Genomic DNA, 26,536 nt, shown 5'->3' on the forward strand with positions numbered 1-26,536 from the left:
GATTGTTTTTAGATTTTATATACTTTTCAGATTTTGTATATTCTTAAGTTTACTAGAAGCTGTAAACGTTTATCTTTTTTTAAGTTTTAACGTGTTACCACAACATTATTTTAAGAGATGGGGCAAAAAGTCCATAATAAATATGGCAAATGTTTACAAGATAGATACTCAAATGTCCTAAATGCATATTTCATTGGTAAATTAGGAAAAAAATTGATTTTCCTGCTAGATTAATGGTGTTTAGCCTTCTTACATCCGTCTTAGAAACACAATTTTTCCTGCAACTAATCATCCATTCAAATTTTCGAAGATTGTATTTTGAATCCTGCTTGTAATATCTCTCAAATTTAACCACTGAATTGGCACATGTTAACTAATAACCTCCTGTTTTGGCTCCATAAATTTATCAGGACCCTAATTTGTCAGTTTGCCCAAACTAAAATATGGCTGAAACAATTAAATTTAAAAGCAAGTTTTGATTAAATTTTGTTGGATTGTTTTTAGATTTTATATACTTATCAGATTTTGTATATTCTTAAATTTACTAGAAGCTGTAAAGGTTTATCTTTTTTTAATTTTTAACGTGTTACCACAACATTATTTTAAGAGATGGGGCAAAAAGTCTATAATAAATATGGCAAATGTTTACACGATATATACTCGAATGTCCTAAATGTATTTTTCATTGGTAAATTAGGAAAAAAATTGATTTCCTGCTAGATTAATGGTGTTTAGCCTTCTTACATCCGTCTTAGAAACACAATTTTTCCTGCAACTAATCATTCATTCAAGTTTTCGAAGATTGTATTTTGAATCCTGCTTGTAATATCTCTTAAATTTAACCATTGAATTGGCACAGTGTTAAATAATAACCTCCTGTTTTGGCTCCATAAATTTATCAGGACCCTGATTCGTCAGCTTGCTCAAACAAAAATATGACTAAAAAATTAGATTTAAAAGCAAATTTTGAATAAATATTGTTAAATTGTTTTTAGATTTTTTATACTTTTCAGATTTTGTATATTCTTAAATTTACTGGAAGCTGTAAAGGTTTATCTTTTTTTAATTTTTAATGAGTTACCACAACATTATTTTAAGAGATGGGGCAAAAAGTCAATAATAAATATGGCAAATAGTTACAAGTTAGATACTCAAATGTCCTAAATGCATTTTTCATTGGTAAATTAAGAAAAAAATTGATTTTCCTGCTAGATTAATGGTGTTTAGCCTTCTTACATCCGTCTTAGAAACACAATTTTTCCTGCAACTAATCATCCATTCAAGTTTTCGAAGATTGTATTTTGAATCCTGCTTGTAATATCTTTTAAATTTTATCATCGAATTGCTGCAGTATTAACTAATAACCTCCTGTTTCAGCTTCATAAATTTATTAGAACCCTGATTCGTCAGCTTGCCCAAACTAAAATATGACCAATAAAATTCAATTTAAAAGCAATTCCGTCCGAAATACATCAAACCCGACGCACCCGTTGTACATTCACAAAATCCACCGTGACAAACGCGTTGTGATCGTTCTTTTTCACCCATTTATAAATATGGCGGGATTAAAAAAAAGTGACGTGTCGTAGTGCGGAAACGTAGTTTGAGCGATGATCAGAACTTTTCGTTTATTATTTGCCCCCACAAAAAGCCCCGATTTATTTTCTACGTGTGAAAAAATTGCGTACCTGTGTCGAGTATTTTTCATTCCCCGTTTTCGTCGGAGGAAACGTTCGGCACGGAAGTTTTATATTTATTTCGGGCAAATAACGATTTTTTGTTATTATGTTTTTTATTAAAAGTGTTCCGGATTTGAGGGAAATACGTGTGACAATCGCCGTGTTCTTTTAAAAAAAGTTGCGCCGTTGAAGTTAAATGATTTATGAGGCGAAGCTTTGGATTTGCTGCGAACTGCATTATAAGTTTTATCTATTTGTTGAGAGCACTGCATATTTCCGTTCAATTTTCGTGTTTGCGACGTCTGTATTAATTACTGAGAAGATTTATTACTTGTATAATGTCGCTTAGATGAAAGGGACTTCATAAAGTTTGAGCATGTATGAAATGCGGATCATAAACATGTCGTAAATATTTTTTCGCAACAACTGCACCGCTATTCGAGTATAAAATGTAAACCTGGATTATATCCGAACCAACGTGAGAATTTGAAAAGGGAGATTTAGACTATAAATCTAACATTATCCTGAGGAACAACAGAATTTACAGGATTTTTTTATTAATGAAAATGGATTTTCAGTGTATTTTGTATCGAGTAATGTATTTAAGTTGTTTTAACAAAAATAAATCCTGAAAATTTAAATAAAAATGTGCCTCCTGAAGAAAATAAACCCCTCAAAAAGTAATTTTTACTCATATTTTCGTAACCTTTGGTCCAATCGTCTTTAAATTTCGTGTATATTTTCTTCAAATATGTACCTACAATTCAGTCAATTAAACTTTTTCCATATTGTTACAGTGGCGTAGATTCTGGGGGGTTCTCCTTTTTCGTCCTGCCCTATTTTCTACGTCTTTAAATATTTTTTAAAACTATTAAATGTTTCATATTCTTTGTATAATTTAAAAGAAAAAACTACTCTTGATTAAATTTGATTATCGCAGCCGTTTTTGAGATATTTCAGATTTAATATTTCAATTTAGTTTTCTTTACACATTAAAACTGAAATATCTGAAAAACGGCTGTTTTAATCAATATAAAATAAGAGTACATTTTTCTTATAAATTGCACAAAGAATATAAAAAGCTTAACAAATTTTAAAAAATATTCAGTGGCGTAGAAAATAGGGCAAGAAAAAGAGAAAAACCCTCCAGAATGTACGCCACTGTAACAATACAGAAAAAGTTTATTGTATTGAATTAAAGGTCTATATTTTAGGATAATACGTATCAAATTTAAACACGATTGAACCAAAGGTTACGGAAATATGAATAAAAAACTATTTCTGAAATTTAAATTTGAGATGCTGAATTTATTTATTCCAAAATTATATAGATTTTTTTTCATTATTGGTCCCAAATTTTGATCATATATATTAGAAACATCTTAAAGATTATTTTTATTAACATATTTTGCTCTCAGTTTAGTTTGTTTTAGGCAACATAAAAATATTATAAAGGTTAATTAAAGTAACAATCCAATTAACTTAAATATTTAAGAAATAATTGTTAGAGATAAGAATGAAATATACCTCTAATTTAGAAGGAAGTTTTCAGTTTCAGAGTCAACCATATTTGTTCCTGCTTATTTTACGTAAAACTTGACATTTACAATTCAATGTCATTCTCAGAGATTTTCCAGGATTCGTCTAAAAATAATTTGTCTGTTATAAATTTCCATTGTCAGTGACATTTACATCAAATCAGCTGAAAATCAATCCAATAATCCTGCTGAAATCCATTCGATTTCAAATTAAATCATTATTTTCAAAATTAAATTTGTGCACTGAAATAGAATTAAAATGTTACAGCACAATTAAAGACATTAATGCTTCATTTCAGTATAAAAATTAGTAAAATCTAAAAACACAGCCTCACAAAGTTTAAATATAGCTTCGCTTATTTCGATATCTGAAAGGTGTCATTTACAGCAACCTCCTCGCTGCGAGATCCGACTAAAAATAAACGTTAATTGCGTGGGCTCAATTATTTCGTGGGCAATATCGACGTTGAAAATCCCCGAAATACGACCCGGAATTCTTCGTGTCACGTTGAAACAGTTACGTTCAACAGTTTATTTCCATGGGGGAGGTGCAAAGGTCGAAGCAATTTGTGTACCCAACGATAATATTGTTTTAGGGGTTGAATATGTGTGTTACTTTTAGAAATATTTGTATCTACGTTTAGTTTAAATTAATATCAGGCACGAGTGTTTCAAAATTTATATGTATATATATGTTGTTGGGGAGAGGTTTAATTAAATAAACAATTTTAAATAATTGTTTGTGTAACTAATTAAATTGGGTTAGAAAATATTAGTTAAGGCAATTTTGTTTCATGATTTAATTGAATAAATTTTATATTATATTTTAATATTTTTTATACCCCTTTTGGCCAAAGTTATATTAAGGAAAATTAAAAACTTAAATTGCTTTTTTCTATTAATTATACGTGTAAAAAATTTAAAATACTAAAATAAAAATGTTGGAAGAACAAGAGTGGGAAGTAAAAACTGTGAACATCGTTCATTACAGTTTCATACCGCATAAAAGTTTATACGCCCCATTATCAAATCTACGCCCTAAACTTATAAGACTTTCGAGTTGCAAGTTCATAAAAATTTCATCCAAACAACCTTCCCTAAATCTAAACCGCACGACATGATTTATCCCGTCCATAAATTCGGTGCACTTTAAAATTGCAATGTTGAAATAACCGGCAGCTTCAAGAACATCCGCGGGGGCAAATAAACAAACGCCCCCGTGAATTACAAGTAACAATTCATATTCCTGTGTCACGTATATTCCGGTTAGTCTAATTGCAACAACACACGACGATAGGGGTAGGAAAAACTGATCAATTTCGGGTTTGTTGTCGTGACATTCGTGATGCTCGTACCTTTCAGCTTCCCGATATCCTATTATAGATAATGAATCTGTCAGTTGACCCCGGTTTTATATATATATATATATATATATATATATATATATATATATATATATATATATATATATACCGAGATTGGCTTTATTAAATCCCTATTTCGGCGCATCAACGGCACGTCATGCAGGAAAATGGTCGAACTGATATGGCACCTTCGTCCGGCCAAAGGTCGCCGTCATATCTATCACGTCTGATTCGTACAATCATTTCGGTTTTGGGGAAGACAAATCCGCAGCTTTGCACTTCATATCGTATTATAAATGCGGAGGTTTCTCGTTTGAAAATGTTTCGGGTTGTTGTTTTTTTTGACACGACATATAAGTTATACATATGTATTTTTATGTCACGATTTATTTACTTTAGTTGAAAAATATTTGCTCATAAAATTTTAAATTATTCACCTCATGAACTTGCAATTTTGCTATAATCAACAATTTTCTGTTGTGAACGTTAAATGTTAAATATTCATTGTTTTATCATTTTTATTGTGTTGAAAATTATTACACAAAAGCAATAAATGAATATTAATATTAAATTACTTGTTCATTCAACTATAATTCTTCAATAATTTCAATTTTAATTATTTTTTTATAAAAATTAATCAAACTATTGTAAAATTAATTTAAAAATTCAAAGAAAATAAATATAAACAAATATTCTTTAAATATTAAATGTTTTATGTTGTATTTATTTTTTATAACAATTTGAAAAATGTTAAAAATAAATTCATAAAGAATAACTATATTTTTAAAAAAATTAAACAATTTTTTGTTAATATTAATTTATATTTATAGGTTTTTTTGTATGGAAACTGTTAATCCTAACAAAAATAAAATAGAAACTTATTTTTATGTTTTATTTATTTATTTATTAATAATTAAATTAGAAAAATAATTTTTATAACACTTTTTATAAATCTATACACAATAATTATAAATTATATATAAAATTTAAACAATTTTTGGTCAATATTTAAATTTTTTGTATAGAAACTATTAATTCTTACAAATCTAAAATAGAAACATAGTTTTATGATGTATTTATATTTATTTTTTTAATTATACGCAATAATTATAAATTATACATACAATTTAAATACTTTTTGGTCTATATTAATTATTATTTATTTTTTTTATATAGAGACTGTTAATTCTAAAAAAAACCTAAATAAAAACTGAGTTTTATGTTCTATTTATTTATTTTTTAATGATTGAATTAGAAAAATGTTTGACTAACAATTTTTATAAATTTATACACAATAATTATAAATTATACATAAAATTTAAACAATTTTTGGTCAATATTAATTATTATTTAATTTTTTTTATTAGAGACTATTAATTTTAACAAAACTTAAATAAAATCTTAGTTTTATGTTCTATTTATTTATTTTATAATGATTGAATTAGAAAAATGTTTGTCTAAAAATTTTTATAAATTTATACACAATAATTATAAATTATACATAAAATTTAAACACATTTTGTTCAATATTAATTATTATTTAATTTTTTTTTACATAGAGACTATTAATTTTAAAAAAACCTAAATAAAAACTGAGTTTTATATTCTATTTATTTATTTTTTAATGATTGAATTAGAAAAATGTTTGACTAACAATTTTTATAAATTTAAACACAATAATTTATACATAATAATTATAAATTGTACATAAATTTAATAAACACTTTTTGGTAAATATTAATTATTATTTAATTTTTTTTATATAGAGACTGTTAATTCTAAAAAACCTAAATAAAAACTTAGTTTTATGTTCTATTTATTTATTTTTAATGATTTAATTAGAAAAATGTTTGACTAACAATTTTTATAAATTTATACACAATAATTATAAATTATACATAAAATTTAAACACTTTTTGGCCAATATTAATTATTATTTAATTTTTTTATATAGAGACTGTTAATTCTAACGAAACCTAAATAAAAAATTTAAACAATTTTTAGTAAATATTAATTAATATTTATTTATTTTTTTTTATATGGAAACTATTAATTCTAACAAAACTAAAAAAGAAACTTAGTTTTATGTTGTTTTTATTTAATTTTTAATTATTGAGATAGAAAAATAATTTTTATAAATTTATTGTGAATAAATATAAATTATTTAAACAATTTTTGGTCAATATTAATTTATATTTATATATTTTTTTGTATAGAAACTATTAATTTTAACAAAACCAATATAAATATTTAGTTTTATGTTGTTTTTAATTATTATATTTTTATTGATTGAATTAATTAACAATTTTTATAAATTTATATACAATATTATACAAAATTTAAACAATTTTTATTATTATTAGTTTATATTTATTTATATTTTTTATGGAGCCTATTATTTCTATCAAAATTAAAGTGGGAACATAATTTTATTTAAAAAATCTAAATTTTAAACGAACGTCTTTATCTTTTGTTGCTGCAGCCAAACAAATTTCCAAGAAACCCGCAACGAAGTTTATTTTCCTTGCTCGTCCCGAAATTGTGCTCGTCTTAAAAATCAACAGTAAATAATATCAAATTCCGGAAGCGACTTTTTAATCTTCCCTTACTTTTAAACGATGCAATAAAAGCGTCTGAAATTGAAACAACAAACACTTTGTTGCCTTCCCAATTCTACCGCCTCTATCAAGACATATTTATGTGCTTTTTTCTCTTCGTTCCCCGTTTTTGCGCCACTCCAGGAAGTTAATGGATACGAATCCAGAGGTCCTTCGTCGCTTTTTGTCACGAAAAACACGTTTCCCCCCCCCGTGGGTCGAAAAAATACCTTCGTCGTCCTGCGCAAGCTCATTAGTATGCCTAATTTTAGTTTGTGACGTTCAATTTTAAAACTAATCAACGTTAATGCAATCCAGAGCACGTTAATTCGCCGCACTAATTAAAAGTATTTCATTTCGGGATGCTAAACAGTTTGGCACGCAATTTTAATAAATAATTTCTGCTCTAAATGCACGGTCCATTTGAGGCATCGCACAATAAATTAGCGAAGGTATTAACGTTGCAGTGAATGGTTGTTGAATATTAAATATTAAATTATACGTGCTCGCATAAACATTGTTTGTTTATGTGGTTATCTGCGAAATTATTCATGCTGACACTGATATAAAATTGGTTGTTCTACCAATGTAGTTTGGCTGGATTATGTTAAATAGTTTTAAACAAAATTATTATTTGTTTTATTATTTTCATATTTTTTGGTTTTACCTCACTTTTACATAAATTACTTGACAAATTTTAATGAAACGTGACGAAATTAAATTTTTCTGTGGCCACATTAAATTTTGAAAATGTTATGACGACATCTATTATCGAGTAGCTAAACTCACAAACACGGAAGAAATATTTCTAGAGTACTTTTGTTGAATGAGCAACACTTTTAATATTTGTTTTATGCCTTTTAATATTATGTTTTTTTACAATTCAAAAATTATTAAAACATATTTTTAGTGGCCATATTAAATTTTAATTAATGAACATAAACTATATATAAAATTTAAACAATTTTTGATCAATATTAATTAATATTTATATATTTATTGTATCGAGACTGTTAATTCTAACAAAACCAGAATAAAAACTTAGTTTTATGTTTTATTTATTTACTTTTTAATGATTGAATTTGAAAAATGTTTGACTGACGATTTTTATAAAATAATAAGCAATAATTACAAATTTTATATAAATTTAAACAATTTTAGGTTAAAATTAATTTATATTGATATTTATATTCTAGAGTACTTTTGTTGAATAAGAAACACTTTTAATATTTGTTTTATACCTTATTTTGCAAAATATATGGAAAACAAAAAATTCTAAGATAAAAAATATATAATTTACTTCACTATTCATTAATATGGACAAAAAATTATGTTAAAATATAAAATATTATGTTTTTTTACAATTCAAAAATTATTAAAACATATTTTTAGTGGCCATATTAAATTTGAATTAATAAACATATAATAACAATTAATATTTATATATTTTTTTGTATGGAGACTGTTAATTCTAACAAAACCAAAATAAAAACTCAGTTTTATATTTTATTTATTTATTTTCTAATGATTGAATTTGAAAAATGTTTGACTGACAATTTTTATAAAATAATAAGCAATAATTACAAATTTTATATAAATTTAAACAATTTTAGGTCAATATTAATTTATATTGATATTTATATTCTAGAGTACTTTTGTTGAATAAGAAACACTTTTAATATTTGTTTTATGCCTTATTTTACAAGATATATGGAAAACAAAATTCTAAGATAAAAATTATATAATTTACTTTACAATTCACAAAATTATATTAAAATATAAAATATTATGTACAACTCAAAAATTATTAAAACATATTTTTAGTGGCCACATTAAATTTTAAGAATATTGTGGCGACATCTGTTGTCGAGTAGCTAAACTATCAAACACAGCTGGAAGAAATATTTCTAGAGTACTTTTGTTGAATAAACAACTTATTTTTAATATTTTATCTTTTATTATTAACTTTTATTACTCACCCTTAGAGGAATATTCCTACCTGTCTCACAGTATGAATAAATGTAAAAGTAAGGTAATTTCCTTTTTATAACTAGATAACTTTTTTAAAATAAACAAAATTCTATCATAGTTTTAATGAATCCCTCTCCAGTTTATTGAAGACAGAAAGTCAAAAAGCAATATTTGCTTTATAACCGTCCGGAAGTTGGATTGAATATGGTGAAGACTCCATATAAACTTTTCTAACGGGACCATTTCCGTCCCATACTAAACTTCAATCAAAAAGTTTGTTTTCAATCAGTTTGATCCTTGTATAATGGTACCAATAAGTTAACGACAATAGCTTTGTCTTTGTTATAGTTTCTGAAAGATTTATTGTGTAATTTTATTAATTTATCTATGAATAATATGTCGAGAATGCCGCATATACACACATATAACATAGAATAGTAATATAACACCATTTACAAATGAGAAAAGTTGTGAACAATAGACGACTGGTACACATATTGTCCTCATTTCAGGACGAGCTGTTATTCAAGTTGTTTTGTCTGCGAACTTATAAAATAATTTAATCTATACATCATTTGCTGCCGGCTCTGACAAATTTCACACTCTTTTTGGTCGGACGTTTTATTAACGAAAAACGAGGAAAGTTCAACTGATGCCATCACGTCAACCGTCAAACTGTTTTAAAGTTTCGAATTAATGAGCACGTTCAAAAAAACGTTCCTATTGATCTTATCAATAGTAAGACTGCGAAAATTATGTACATAAATTAAAAAGTTTCCGCCGCTCAATATTAAAAGAAATACATCGACTTCGGAAATTTCCGAAGTTGGGCCCCCAGGATTTTTAATGTACATGCAAAATCTTACAACACGCATAATTTTAACTGAACGGGTCAGATTTTCCGCATGAGTCGTCGTGTTCGTCACCGTCCTCGGCCCACCCCCGAAGCTGTTCCTTCACTTTCATTAATCATCTCCCGGATTCTCGAGCGCGGCGGCTCGGAGCGTCGCGGCGCCGACAAAGGGAACGTGATTCGCGCGTTATTAATGAACGCGGTCTGGCGCTGTTTTCTTCTGTCGCTGATTGATTCGAGAGGAAAACATGGATGTCCAGAGTTGGGGGAGGTGGATTTAATAAGTGATGATCGGATTTTTCGGCGGTGCCATCGGTTTTGGCACGGATTCCAATTATTCGAGGGGCATCGATACCGATCAGTTGTTGGTTTTATCATAATTGAACGGACGTGTGGGATGAACTGATGAGATAAATTGATTTGAGGTTTAATTAATTACCAAAACCATTATTGTGTGATATAATGCGTTCGAAAATGGAACTATGTATTGAATATTGTTAGTATGGAGAATAGACTTAATTTTATTGTATACATATATACAATAAAAAATATAGTGAAAATATTTTGATATGTTGGAACTTCTTAACAACAAGTTACGTTAACATTCAGATGTAAGCCCGGCTAGCTCAGTCGGTAGAGCATGAGACTCTTAATCTCAGGGTCGTGGGTTCGAGCCCCACGTTGGGCGCTACTTTTTTTCCTTTTTATTCAATATTTAAATAATGTATCTTTATACAATATATAATATTTCAATCATGTTCTGAGGGTTGATCAAAAATACTTAAGAATTGAGGTATGATTTATTTAATTTGACACTTAAATTTTTCAAGTAATGAGCATAATTTTATTAAAGTGAGTATTTTAATAAAATTGATGAAATTGGACAAAAAATCAGAATATCAGCATAATTAATTATTAATAAAATTAATTAACATATTTATTTATATTTTTTTAATTACTGAATTAGACAGTTTTAGAATTTAAAATTGCTGAAATATTCTAATATTAATAAAATATAAATTCATAAAATGGGAATTAATTAATTTGTTTCATATAGAGATTTAATTTTATTCTCTTAAATATTTATTTTTTATTTAAATTATAATTGTTAATAAATTTAAAATTTAAAATTTCTAAAATATTCTAATATTAATAAAATAGAGATTTATAAAATGGGAATTATTTAATTAATATGTTTCATATAGAGAATTAATTGTATTCTTAATTTTTCTTCTAATTATTGAATTAGATAGCTTTAGAATTTAAAATTTTTGAAATATTCTTATATTAATAAAATACAGATTTTTTAAATGGGAATTAATTAATTTGTTTCATATAGAGATTTAATTTTATTCTCTTAAATATTTAATATTTATTTAAATTATAATTATTAATAAGAATATTAATATAATTTAATTATTTTTCTTTTAATTATTGAATTCAATAATTTTAGAATTTAAAATTTCTCAAATATTCTAATATTAATAAAATAGAAATTCATAAAGTGGGAATTATTTAATTAATGTGTTTCATATAGAGAATTAATTGTATTCTTTTAAATAATTTTATCCAAATTTAACTATTAATATTTAATTAAATTATAATTATTAAATTGTTTTCCTTTTAATTGTGGAATTAAACAGTTTTAAAATGATAAATTTCTGAACTATTCTAATATTAATAAACATAGGAATTAATTAATCAATTTATTTATTGAATTAAATAGTTTTAGAATTTAAAATATCTGAAATATTCTAATATTTGTTTAATACAAAGAATTAATTGTATTTTTTAAATATTTATACATTTAACCAGAATTTTACTATTAATATATATCCTAAATTGATTAAATATTTAATATTTATTTAAATTATAATTATTAATGAGTAAAAACTAATGTAATTTAATTATTTTTCTTTTAATTGTAGAATTAAACAATTGAAATATTCAAATATTAATAAAATACAGATCCATAAGATAATTTGTTTCATATAAAGAATTTATTTTTATTCTTTTAAATATTTATAAATTTTATAACTAATAATATGTATATTAAATTTAAATTATAATAATTAATAAATAAAAAGTAATGTAGTTATTTTTTTTAATTAAATACTTTCGATTTTAATATTTGAAGCTTAACTTTTTTAAAAAGTACTTTTAAAATATTCAACTTTTTTATACATTTGTTAATGAATGAATTATAATTAAACATTGTTTTTTTTATAATTTATTATAAATTATATTATTATAGTTTTTACTCCAAAAAATATCTTTATTTCTCTCATACCTATTTATTATTATCTATATAGAACGTACTCTTAGATCCAGCTTAATATTTATTTATGGTTTATTATTCAGTTTTAATTTTTTAATTAAAATTTATATTTGTAATTAATTATAATTATTAATAGGTAAGTAGCTCAGGATTTAATTTTTATAAGCATTAATTTACGAAAATTAAATTTAAAGCTTATTTACGTCATAGAATAGTTTAATTAAAAAATATTACTTACCAAAGTAAATAAAAAACCATTAACTTTAATCTTCCCTTAATTTAAAACATTAGATATAGACACTAAGTTTTGTAATTTTTATCATGCTAAACTTCAAGATTACGCGTATAATTCAATTAAAAAAACCGATGATCCAGTTAATTAGGGGTTATAAAATTAAATCTTGCTAATTCGGCTCTCCTGTGTCGTTCACGAAAAACGGGGACCTAATTGATCCGCCCCGGAACTATGCACACAAAAAGTGTGTTCAGGAAATGTTCAAACATCAGGGCGGGCAGCCCTTTAATTACTGCGGATAATGTTGCCGTCGTAAAAATATTTTACAGTTATTTAAAAGTTTAATAAGTTACGAGTATTCATCAAAAGATAGAAAAATATGTTTACGTGCGAGCCGTAAAACTTTACGGAGACACTTCACAATTTTAAATTGATGTCAGCATTTATTCCGGTCACGGGACTTGCACGACGGCACATGTTTGTTTTACTACAATGATTCTGTTGCTGCCGGCGCAGTTTTTAATTACAAAACACCAATTACTCCATCGGAAAGCCCGGCATGTAAATAAGACTCAATTATTATCAGCCGAAGACCCGCAAGGAATTAAGAGCCAATACGTGCCGGTAATCCGACCTAATTGAATGACGGCCTAATTGCGCCTGAAGATGCAGAAAAAAAGGAACAGTGTCAACAGATCCGCGGTTCGCGGAAGGCCGCCTTGGAACGGGGACGTCGTCTTTAATTACTTCCTGGCGGGGCCGGGTGCGGGTCCCGTTTGGCCCCTGTGTTAATTGGCCGTCGGGTAATTTGTTTTGCGATGGCGGCGGCGCCTGGAAAAAGGGTTCGGGGGACCGAGTGCCCATTGTACATGAGCCAGTGGATCGAGCTGGAATTGTTTAATGGGCCTAATTGTAATATTTTCGCTCCCGATTAATCGTGCCGGGTGAAGAATTTGAACGCCATACATTCGTGGTTGTCTCCCCCAACTGTGGAATTATTTATTGAAATAAAATGCTGTACTTTTTTTCTAATAATAATAATAATTTATATTATATTGAATATTAAGTATAGTTAAAAAATACTTCTCGTTTTATAAATATGTATGTATTTTAAATTTATTTTACACAAATTATCTAACAATTTTGAAGTTATTTTAATGTAAATTAATTAATTACAATTATACATGTTTCTGTATTAATTTGATACATTCCCCAATATTTAAAATTTAAATATTTAGAGTTAAAAAAATTCATAATAAGAGATTTATCAAGTACCATTTAAATATTTTATCAAAAAATTAGATTGTTTCATATATTAGTGTGTTTCTTTTAAAATGAATGAACAATTAATTGTAATTATAAATGTATTAATATAAATATATTATATGTATAATATAAATTTTTAATATATATTATAATTAATTACAGTTATTTAAATCTCTGTATTAATATTTACATTTAAAAATATCATATTAATATATTTATGAAGTGTATTTTAAATATCCTATCAAAAATCGAGTTTTTTTCTCATGCAATTTACATTTTTCAAAATTTTCTTTTTCTAAGAATATTGTACACAAATTATCTAATTTTTTAGCTATATTAATATAAATTAATTAATTACAGCTATTTACGTCACTATATTAATTTATCATATTCCCCAATTCAAATATTTAGAATTAGTTACTGATTAATTGAACAAATTTAAATAGTACCTGTTAAAAATGGATCTAACAGTGGATAAAATAAATTACTTTCAATATAATCAACTTATTCTTAGAGTTTGTTTAATAATAACTCATTATTGGATTTGTGGCGCATTCGCCATTTTTAACAACAGTCGTAAAATGGTGGATGCGCAACAATAAACTCAATTAAAATATTCAAATGAATTAGGATAAGATATTTGAAAACATAAAATGATTTGCCTTTTGGATGTAGTTGTAATTAAATAATTTGTTTGTGCATGCACGATGTTTAAACATCAAAAACACGTTTTTTATAGTATTTTCATGGTTATTTTACTGATTAATTAAAAAAATTTAAATAGTATCTGTTAAAAATGGATTTAACAGTGGATAAAATAAATTACTTTAAATATAATCAATTTATTTTTAGAATTTGTTTAATAGTAATTAATTATTGGATTGGTGGCGCATTCGCCATTTTTAACAACAGTTGTAAAAATGGTGGATGCGCAACAAAAAACTTAATTAAAATATTCAAATGAATTAGGATAAGATATTTGAAAACATAAAATTAATTACCTTTTGGATGTAGTTGTAATTATACAATTTGTTTGTGCATTCACGATGTTTAAACATTTATTAAACATGAAAAACATGTTTTTTATAGTATTTTCATAGTTACTTTACTGATTAATTAAAAAAATTTAAATAGTACCTGTTAAAAATGTATATAACAATGGATAAAATAAATTACTTTTAATAGAATCAACTTAATCTTAGAAATTCTTTAATAATAATTAATTAATGGATTGGTGGCGCATTCGCCATTTTTAACAACAGTTGTAAAAATGGTGGATGCGCAACAAAAAACTTAATTAAAATATTCAAATGAATTAGGATAAGATATTTGAAAACATAAAATTAATTGCCTTTTGGATGTAGTTGTAATTAAACAATTTGTTTGCGCATTCACGATGTTTAAACATTTATTAAACATCAAAAACATGTTTTTTATAGTATTTTCATGGTTAGTTTTCTGCTTAATTAAAAAAATTTAAATAGTACCTGTTAAAAATGGATCTAACAATGGATAAAATAAATTACTTTTAATATAATCAACTTAATCTTAGAAATTGTTTAATAATAATTAATTATTGGATTGGTGGCGCATTCGCCATTTTTAACAACAGTTGTAAAAATGGTGGATGCGAAACAAAAAACTTAAATAAAATATTCAAATGAATTAGAATAAGATATTTGAAGACATCAAATGAATTGCCTTTTGGATGTTCTTGTAATTATATAATTTTTTTGCACATTCACAATGTTTAAACATTTATTAAACATCAAAAACATGTTTTTTATGGTATTTTAGAGGTTACTTTAGTGATTAATTAAAAAAATATAAATAGTATATGTTAAAAATGGATCTAACAGTGGATAAAATAAATTACTTTGAATATATTCAACTTATTATTAGAATTTGTTTAACAGTAATTAATTATTGGATTTGTGGCGCATTCGCCATTTTTAACAACAGTTGTAAAAATGGTGAATGCGCAACAAAAAACTTAAATAAAATATTCAAATGAATTAGGATAAGATATTTGAAAACATAAAATTAATTGCCTTTTGGATTTAGTTGTAATTATACAAATTGTTTGCGCATTCACGATGTTTAAACATTTATTAAACATCAAAATCACATTTTTATAGTATTTTAAAGGCTATTTTACTGATTAATTAAAAAAAATTAAATAGTACCTGTTAAAAATGGATCTAACAGTGGATAAAATAAATTACTTTTAATATAATCAACTTATTCTTAGAATTTCTTTTTAGATTAATATAAATTAATTAATTACAGTTATTTAAGTCACTGTATTAATTTAAAATATTCTCCAATTTTTAAAGTTAGTTAAAAAATCATATTAAAAGATTTATTAAATGAATTTTAAACAACTTATCAAAAAAAAATGATTTTTTCATTTATTAGAATGAACAATTAATTGTAATTTTAAATATACCTGTATTAATTATGGCCGCATCCACCATTTTTTTTAAAAAAGACATATAATTGTTTATATTGCTCATATATGTATCATATATATTGTCTGTTAAAATTTGACTGAATTTTTGAGAACACAATATTAATAACGCCGCATGTAGGAACATGTCAACAACAACTAATTCCAGCGAATAAACCAAACAATCCCCGACGTCAAGCGTTCATTTATCAGCGCGCGTTCAGTTTTCAATTTCTGCTGATTACAACTGAAATTCCGCTCGGATATCTTTTCAAATTGGAGCCTTCAATCGTTTCGAAGCCGCTCTCGTCGTTTTGCCTGTCGGCATTTTGCACGGGTAATTTCAGGATTTCGCGTAATCAAATTGCAAACCAATAAGGCGCTTTCGACAACAAATGCACAACTTTTTTGTAAACATTTTTCCTCACTGTCGGACAAACATATTCAACAAAACTTCAGCGGCTTCACCGGATTCCGGACTGGGAGGGAAAAAGCTGCGGAAGTTCGTGATTCGTGATCGTCCCCGTCAGGAGTGGTAATCCGTCTCTGTCCGTTACGGCATGAGGAGGAAGAACTGACGTTATTTAATATAATCCGTGTTGCCGTTCCGCGTTTTCATCTTGCCGCCACCGAACGCAATTATTCGAACGAAATCAACTCGTCGCCTGTCAAATCCAATGTCATTAAAGCAAAACACCTGTTAGCCGAGCCGGGGGGGTAGCAGTCGGTGTCTCTGTGGACTTTCCTGTCATTTTGCGAATGGAAATTTAGGGAACTCGTCGAAAACATATCCTTTGTTACATTAAATGTTGGTTTGTAAAAGTTTCTTTTGTTTTCAGGTGAGTTTTTATTCAACTTATGTCTAAATGTAAGTGGTGAGTATTATGAATATTTAAAATATTGTATTACATTTAATTTTATATATATGTATTCTGTAATATGTATTACATAGAAGTATACAAAATTATTTTTAATAACTGATTATTTATAATTATCTTTAAGTGTCCATTAAAATGTTATTTCACGTCAATCAAAATAAGATTTTTTCTCAACATTTTACTGCCTTTTTGGCATTACTTAATAGTAAATTAAGTATTACAAAGTAAAAAACTATTTCAGTGGACTGTATCTTTATTAAATTATTTTTATGATATTCCTTTAAAAATTATTTATTCATATTTATTTTTAAATAACTTTTAAAATGTTATTTTCAATCACAATAAAATTTTACTTTCTCCTAATTTTTACTGCCCTTTTGGCATTTATAAAAAGTTAATTAAATATTTCAATGTAAAAACTATTTTGGTGGACTGTAACTTTACTACACAGAAGTCGACAAAGATTTAGTCAAATTATAAAATTATTTTTAGTATATTCCTTTAAGAATTAATTATTCATAGTTATATTTTAAATATTTATTAAAATGTTATATTCAATTACAATAAAATTATAATTTCTCATAACTTTTACTGCCCTTTTGGCATTTCTAAAAAGTAAATTAAATATTTCAATATAGAAACTATTTAAGTGGACTGTAACTTTGCTACATAGAAGTCAACAAACATTTAGTCAAATTATAAAATTATTTTTAACATATTCCTTTAAGAATTAATTATTCATAGTTATTTTTGAATATTTATTAAAATGTTATTTTCAATCACAATAAATTTATATTTTCTCATAATTTTTACTGCCCTTTTGGCATTTATAAAAAGTTAATTAAATATTTCAATGTAAAAACTATTTTAGTGGACTGTAACTTTATTACAAAGAAGTCAACAAAGATTTAGTCAAATTATAAAATTATTCTTAGCATATTCCTTTAAGAATTAATTATTCATAGTTATTTAGAAATATCTATTGAAATGTTATTTTAAATCACAATAAAATTTTATTTTCTCATAATTTTTACTGTCCTTTTGGCATTTCTAAAGAGTTAATTAAGTATTTCAATATAAAAACTATTTTAGTGGACTGTAACTTTCTTACATAGAAGTCAACAAAGATGTAGTTAAATTATAAAGTTATTTTTAGCATATTTCTTTAAAAATTAATTATTCATAGTTATTGTTAAATGTCAATTAAAATGTTATTTTCAATCACAGTAAAATTTTATTTTTTTCCATAATTTTTATTGCCCTTTTGACATTTCTAAAAAGTTAATTAAGTATTTCAATATAAAAAATATTTTAATGGACTGTAACTTTATTACATAGAAGTCAAAAAAGATTTAATCAAATTATAAAATTATTTTTAGCATATTCCTTTAACAATTAATTAATCATAGTTATTTTTAAATATCTATTAAAATGTTATTTTCAATCACAGTAAAATTTTATTTTTTTCATAATTTTTACTGCTCTTTTGACATTTCTAAAAAGTTAATTAAGTATTTCAATATAAAAAATATTTTAGTGGACTGTAACTTTATTACATAGAAGTCAACAAAGATTTAATAAAATTATAAAATTATTTTTAGCATATTCCTTTAAGAATTAATTATTCATAGTTATTTTTAAATGTCAATTAAAATGTTATTTTCAATCACAGTAAAATTTTATTTTTTTTTTCATAATTTTTACTACCCTTTTGACATTTCTAAAAAGTTAATTAAGTATTTCAATATAAAAAATATTTTAGTGGACTGTAACTTTATTACATGAAACATATTTCTTTAAGAATTCATAGTTATTTTTAAATATTTATTAAAATGTAATTTTCAATCATAATAAAATTATATTTTCTCATAATTTTTACTGCCCTGTTGACATTTCTAAAGAGTTAATCAATTATTTCAGTATAAAATCAATTTTAGTGGAGTATATCTTTATTACATAAAATTCTAAAATTTCAGTCAAATAATAAAATTATTTTTTAGCACATTTCTTTTGAAATTCACGATTTATAATTATTTTTAAATACCTATTATTACTATAAAAATACGTCTACTTATATAGTCTACATTGAAGTGATTTTCAGTCGCTGAAACATTTAATTTCTTTGCGTCCCACTGAATTTGCCTGAAAGTTTCGCATTCATAACTCCCACGATTCCACGAACAACGTAAAATCGACAGAAACAAAACGCGCGTCTCGGACCGAAATCGCAGTGCACCGCTCCTGCACAATGCAGGAACGGACCGCCATCGATCGCCCGCCGTTCCAACCGCCTCCGAGCGGCGGCGCCAGCGTCATTCTTTCGGGCTGCCGCCGCCGTTCGTTCGCTCGTTCGCTTCAGTCTGCCGTCTCGATGCGGACGACGATGGTGCGTCGCGACGTCGTCAGTTACACATACGCCGATCGTGACTAACGTAACACGTACTGGAGACCGGGATAGATCGTTCTGGGATTTCATGTTTTCTGGTGGATGTGTCCTGTTCGATTTGAATGATGTTCGACCAGAATTGGTCGAATCAATTTTAGTGACAACTGGATATATATTTTGTTAATAATAATAATAATAATAATAATAATAATAATTACAATTATAAACTGTCGTTTAAAATATAGTGAATGAAAGTCTAATTATATTTATATTAAAAAAGGATTTAATAGTTTTTGTTGATGGTTATAGAGCTTCTATGGGTAAATTAATGTTAACAATTAATTTTAAATTATAATCTAAGAATGGTGACAATTTAATAAATAATTATAATTTTTTTATGATTAATTTTTTTTTAATCTTATATTTAATATAAAAAATTATCATAAATATATTAAATGTAATGATGATTATTAAAATTAATTTTAATATAAAAATATTTTTCCAAATTAAATTCAAAAATGAAATTTATATTAAAAAAATAAGAATACTTAAGAAAAGCAATTAATATTTTATATCTTATCTTTTTTAATTTAAAATCACTTATTAAAATTTTAATAATTCTGTAAAATTAAAATTATTTTTAAAAATTCAATATATGATTATTTTTAAAGAATTTTGATAATTATTTTTTACATTTTAATTTTATTCAAATTGAATGTAGAAACGTTATTGATATTTAACTTTAATATAGAATTTTTTATTTAATAATTTAATTTTTAATAAATATATTAATTATATAAAAACTAATTTTTATTATATTTAATTATTAAAACCATAAAGCATCTAAAATTTAATTGTTTTCAATTAATAATATTTTTATTGAATATCTAAAAAATCAGGTAAAATATGTGATTGTATTTATCAAGTTTTAATATATTTTAATTTATGAATTTTAATATTTTCATTCTGATATTTATTTTTAAATTATTAAACGATTCATAAATATTCAACATTAATATAAAAACGTTTTGTTACTTTAATATTGACTTTGACTTTAAATTTAATTTAAATATTTTTAAACAATTTAATACAGTACAAAAATGATTTGACTTTTATCGAATAATTTAAATCGTTTTTTTTTCAATTTTATAAAGAAAAAAGTAAAAAAATTAATATTACTTTTTTTACGAATGTATTTATTAAACTTTTAATATTTTTAATGATTTTAATACTTTCGAATTATTTTATATTAATATATTTAATTAATGATAAATTAATGTTATTTAAAAATTTAAAACTTAATTATTTTTATTTTATTTTATTACATTAATTATTATAAAATTTTCTATATTTCTTATGTAATTCACCATTTTTTATTGAGTATTCATGAATTTATTTCATTTTTTTCTAATGAAAGGTTTTAAAATGTAAAATATTCTCTAATATAAATATTTTTTTTATACTTATTTTCAATTCAATTTGGATATTGATATTTAAATTGATGTTTCAATAATTTTAATGTTTTCGAATTATGTATTTTATATGTTTTATGTTAATATCTCATTTTAATTATCATTAAAAATAAAATAATTTGATTAATTTTACTTTTTTTTTAATTTATTACATTATCTACTATATAATATATTATTTTTTTAATGTGCTCCATTTTTATTGAGTATTATCATATTAATGAATTTAATAATTTAATCAGACAATAAATAAATTCTGATGAAAAGTTTTAATATGTTAAGAGCTTAAAATATTATAAAATCATGATATATTTATTAAATTTAATTCTCCACTTTTAACATTGAATTAAATATGGTTTAGTTTAAAGTATTATTCATTTTTTATTATTAAAATTTGATATTTCAACGAAAAACAAATTGACTAACATTATTTAACTTTTAATGTAGGATTTAAAAATGTTCCAATTGCTTTAAATATTTATTATTTTGTAACAATGGAATTGTGGTTTAATTGTTTGTGATTCAAGTGTTTTATAAATACGTATATTTACATTTATTTAAATTATTTTACATTTAATTGATTTTCATTAATAAAATTAATTTATCTATTAAACTTGATTGAATATTAAAAATAATAATATTTATGACCTCAAAATATAATTGAAACATTTAATTTCAAATATTTATATTAAAAACATCAAAATATAATAAATAATAAACTTTGTAGGTATAATTGTTATGTATTTTATATGATACACTAATTTTTAATATCCAAATAAATTAATAAAGTTTACATTTTGTTTATTTTTTAAACACTGAATTACTTAAATTATTATTTGTTCTTCCAAATTGGCAATGAATTAATTAGTACGTTTAATATTTAATTATAATACATAAGTTTTTGTTCAAATAATCAAATATTTAATAAACAAAATATAGCTTGTAATAACGGTGTAAATTAATATTAATGAAGCATTTATTTGATATTTAATTCGGGGAACGTTGTAAAAACGAAGTAAATGAATATTTATGCGGTACTAATTTGTATTAATAAAACAGCTTCCATGAAATTTTTATGTAGTAATTTTACAATCGCAGTATTTCGCGACGACCAATTTGAACATTTTGTAACACCAATAAACCACAAAAAACAGTCCCAAACAACCCCAAATCGTCTCTAAAGCCGGAGCAATAAATCGTGATTTTTTCCAGTATTTACATTAAACCAGATTGGAAGTTACAAAGTCCAGTTTGTCGGACTGGCATAACGGGCATGATGGCAGTAAATCGCGAAAAATTATGCCCCCATTACATTTTATGGTGGCGGCGTTTTTTCAACACCCCCTCGCCCCTCGCCCCAGTTTCGGTGCGGTTGTATTTTTGAAACAACACCACAACACTGTGGCAGAACTGAACTGGAAGTTCCAAAGCGTCCCGTCGCACGTTGGAGTTGTAAAACTCCGGTTTACACCCCCGAATAAAGTGGCCGAAATTAAATAAACAATTACGTTTCGCGGGTTGTGTTCGCGTGGAAATTTTAAAATGATTGCCGCCGGAATACTGATGGCGAAATAAACGGACGCCGGGACACCGGAAGCCGGCTGGCGACGTAAAATGTAATGGGAGAATAATTTTCGTCGCCCTGTTTCCCGGATTCGTACTTATCTGGAACCTTGAGGAGGATTGCCGGCAAACCGAACTTTAAGGATCCATTAAACGCTGCAAATCGGCCGAGTGGTGACCATGTTTTAAACGTTATCTGTCTGTCTGTCTTAGTGTTATTTATTGAATTGAAAAACGGGGGAGAAATTTTAAAATTATCAATTCCACAGACACTCGTACTTACAACTTATTTATTTTTTATTAATTTTCTTATTATTAACGTTATTTTTTTAACGTAATATATAAATAATATTAATGAAAAAAGAATGAATTTAATTATTTTTTAATTTTCTATTAAATTATTTTTAATATCGATTAAATACATAAAAAAATTGTCAATTGTGGTTAATACATGTTATTTTTATTAAATGTAGTTCCTGAATTTTGATATTTTTATTTTGATATTTTTTAAATTATCAGTATAGGTATACATTCAATATTAAAATATAAAATGTTTTATTGTGGATATTTAATTTTGATTTTTTCTTTACTTTTCAATATCTATAATTATTGTATAATTTTTTTGTTGTATTTACCATTTAAATATTTCAAATTTTTCTAAATTTTATTTTCATGTTTGGATATTTTTATTGGAATAAAAAACAACCAAATTTTTTAAAAAAATACATTAATTATATATATTATTAAATTATTTTTAGTTTTTTCTTAAGAAAAATATAATATTCAAAAGGATTAATAAATGTTTAAATCTATATATTATTTTCTTTTGTCAGATATATTTATTATAATTTTTTTTATTATTTTATAATATTTTTTAAATATTAAAATATCTAATTTTATTTTTCAATGTCTGATAAATATTCATTGTCATTAAAAAAAATTGTAGATATTAATTAATTGTATTAAAACATTAATTATAATATTATAACAATTATTAAATTATTTAAATATTTTCTTAAGAAAAATATAATATTTAGAATAATTAATAAATATTTTAATCAATATATTATTTTCTTTTGTTAAATATACTTTTATCAGTACAAAAAAAATTGTGTATATTTTGATATTTTGATTTGAATTTACAATTTTAATATTTTAAATACTTCAAAATTAGTAATACTCTATTTTACAATGAAAAAATGACTAAAAAATTCTTTAGTTTTTTAAATTTCCTTCATATCTCAGAATTGTTTCAATTGAATTGCTCTATTTTACATTTAAATTTGTTTGGAGTCTTTATAAATATAGAATTTTGGCACAAAACAAAGTTAAAAGTTAATATTATAATAATTTATAACAGTGCTAGAAATTGTATATTCAAAAAATAATTAATAGATGCTTTAATTCTTTAAATTTCTCTCATTTTTTTAGAATTATTTCAGTTTAAATATACTATTTTACTTTTAAAGATGTCTGAAAGACATTCAAGTTCAGAATTTTGACAAAAAACAAAGTTAAAATTTTAAATTATTATATTTTAAAAAGAAAATGATAAACTCATTCACTACTTTTTTTAATTTCCTTACAAAAAATAGAATCTTAGACTCATTTGACCTTAAATACTCTATTTTATATTTAAGTTTTTTGTTTCTAACCTTAAGATGTGCTTATAAAAGTCATGAAAACATGTTCTCCCTTTTAAATAAATGAAATATTTAATTTAAATATAATCTTTCAATCAATATTGTTATACATTTTATTTATTCGATGTTATTTTATAAAATAGATTTATTAAATTATTAATAAATTCAGTAAACTCAATGGTTTAAGTCTCATATTTTAAAAACTCTATTTTTATATTTTATTAAAATGTTTATCAGTGTTTCAATCAATTTTGTGTTAAAACACGAGTATATTTTATTCACATAATTTACACATAAATCATATATTTATTTAAATAAAAAATAATCATGAATTTAGTTACCTATTTGTTTTGAGTTTTATTAATACCGATAGTATAAAAATATATTTTGATATAAAAGATAAAAGTTTACAATAAAGCTTTACGGGTTTTAACGAATTATTTCACAGAACTAAACCACAAAACTAACACGACAATACTGATTTAATTAACCTGGTGCTTGGGCATTACTGTTTTGAATCGAATCTCCATCGAGTGTAAAAACAGAAAGCAATCCGAATGGCGTTTGTCGACGCCGAAAACAAATTAAAAAAAAAAAAGCTCTCGAAAACTTTACACCAAACGAACCGCCCGTGAAAATCGACCATATTCCGGAAGCCTACAAAACAGTGAGTGAGTTCGGTCGGCACCACTTTGCGCCCGTTTCAAAACCGCCACCCTCCGGGGGCGAAACGCCGGCGCCGCCGGTCCGAAATTTTCGTCGGGCGGCGCCAAAATTTGATTTCATCATTCAGGTGGCTTAATGCGATCGGACGAATTAGGCGGCGGCGAATAAAATTTTAATTCAATCGAAACGTCATTAAGTGATCGGCCGCGTTTTATATGATTAACGCCTGTTTTCGATTTGATTAGTGGCGGTTCGGCACGTGCAAATAATAAATTACGGCCCGCCGGTCGGTAAATCGTTGTTGTTTATGACGTTGATTGGCCGATCGACGGGTGGTTATCTGGGGGAAAACGTGTCGTTGTAATAAAATAAACCGGATTTTAAATGTCCGGATAACGTTTGAAGCATGGTCACCGTTCGGCCGATTTGCAGCTTTTAATGGAGCCTTTTAAGTTTTGTTTGACTGCGAATCCTTCCCAGTTTAGATAAGTACGAATGTCTTTGTTTTAATGTCATGATTTGTTTATTTTGAAATATTAAAATTGAATGATTAAATTATTAAAGTAAAAGAACTTATATTTTTTCATTGAATATTTTCAATTAAAAAATAGAATGACATAATTTATTTATATAGCAAATCAGTTGTTAAAATAATAAGAATAAAAGACTATTTGAAATAATATTTAAAAAATATTATATAGCAAAAATAATTAAGAAATATTTCTGACAAAAGAAAATAATATATTGATTTAAATGTTTATTAATTCTTCTGAATATTATATTGTTCTTAAGAAAAAACTAAAAATAATTTAATAATTGTAATAATAGTAATAATTTTTAACATTTTTGTTTTTCCAATAAAAATATAAAAACATGAAAAAAAAAATTAAATCAAAATATTAAGATATTTACAATTTTTTTTATTAAACATTTCATTTATTTTAAAGGGAGAACATGTTTTCATGACTTTTATAAGCAAATCTTAAGGTTAGAAACAAAAAACTTAAATATAAAATAGAGTATTTAAGGTCAAATGAGTCTAAGATTCTATTTTTTGTAAGAAAATTAAAGAAGTAGAGAATGACTTTATCATTTTCTTTTTAAAATATAATAATTTAAAATTTTAACTTTGTTTTGTGTCAAAATTCTGAACTTAAAAGTCTTTTAGACATATTTAAAAGTAAAATACAATATTTAAACTGAAATAATTTTAAAAAATGAGAGAAATTTAAAAAACTAAAGCATCTGTTAATAATTTTTTCAACATAAACTTTCTAGCATTGTTTTAAAATATAATATTATTAGCTTTTATCTTTGCTTTGTGTCAAAATTCTAAGCTTATAAATTCTCTAGGCAAATTTATATGTAAATAGAGAAATTTAAGAAATTGAAGCATCTATTAATTATTTTTTGAATATAAAATTTCTAGCATTGTTAAAAATTATAATAATATTAGCTTTTAACTTTGCTTTGTGTCAAAATTCGAAACTTATAAATACTCCAGACAAATTTAAATGTAAAATAGAGTATTTCAATTGAAACAATTCTGAGATATGAAGGAAATTTAAAAAACTAAAGAATTTGTTAGTCATTTTTTGAATGTAAATTTTCGAGACTTATTATAAATTATAATAATTTAAGCTTTTAATTTTGTTTTGTGTTAAAATTCTGAACTTAAATGTCTTTCAGACATATTTAGAA

At 24.6% G+C, this 26,536-nt stretch overlaps 1 protein-coding gene and 1 non-coding gene across 2 annotated transcripts in view; both read left to right on the forward strand.

Moving 5' to 3' along the window:
- LOC109605472 (protein still life, isoform SIF type 1-like) overlaps window positions 1-26,536 on the forward strand; it is a 167,336-nt gene that overhangs the window by 39,689 nt on the left and 101,111 nt on the right. The gene's annotated exons all lie outside the window — the stretch shown is intronic.
- On the forward strand, window positions 10,618-10,690 carry Trnak-cuu (transfer RNA lysine (anticodon CUU)). Its single transcript has one exon. It is a non-coding gene; the product is annotated as a tRNA-Lys (tRNA).

The sequence above is a fragment of the Aethina tumida genome, chromosome 4 (genome assembly GCF_024364675.1).
Source record: "Aethina tumida isolate Nest 87 chromosome 4, icAetTumi1.1, whole genome shotgun sequence".
Lineage (NCBI taxonomy): Eukaryota > Metazoa > Arthropoda > Insecta > Coleoptera > Nitidulidae > Aethina > Aethina tumida.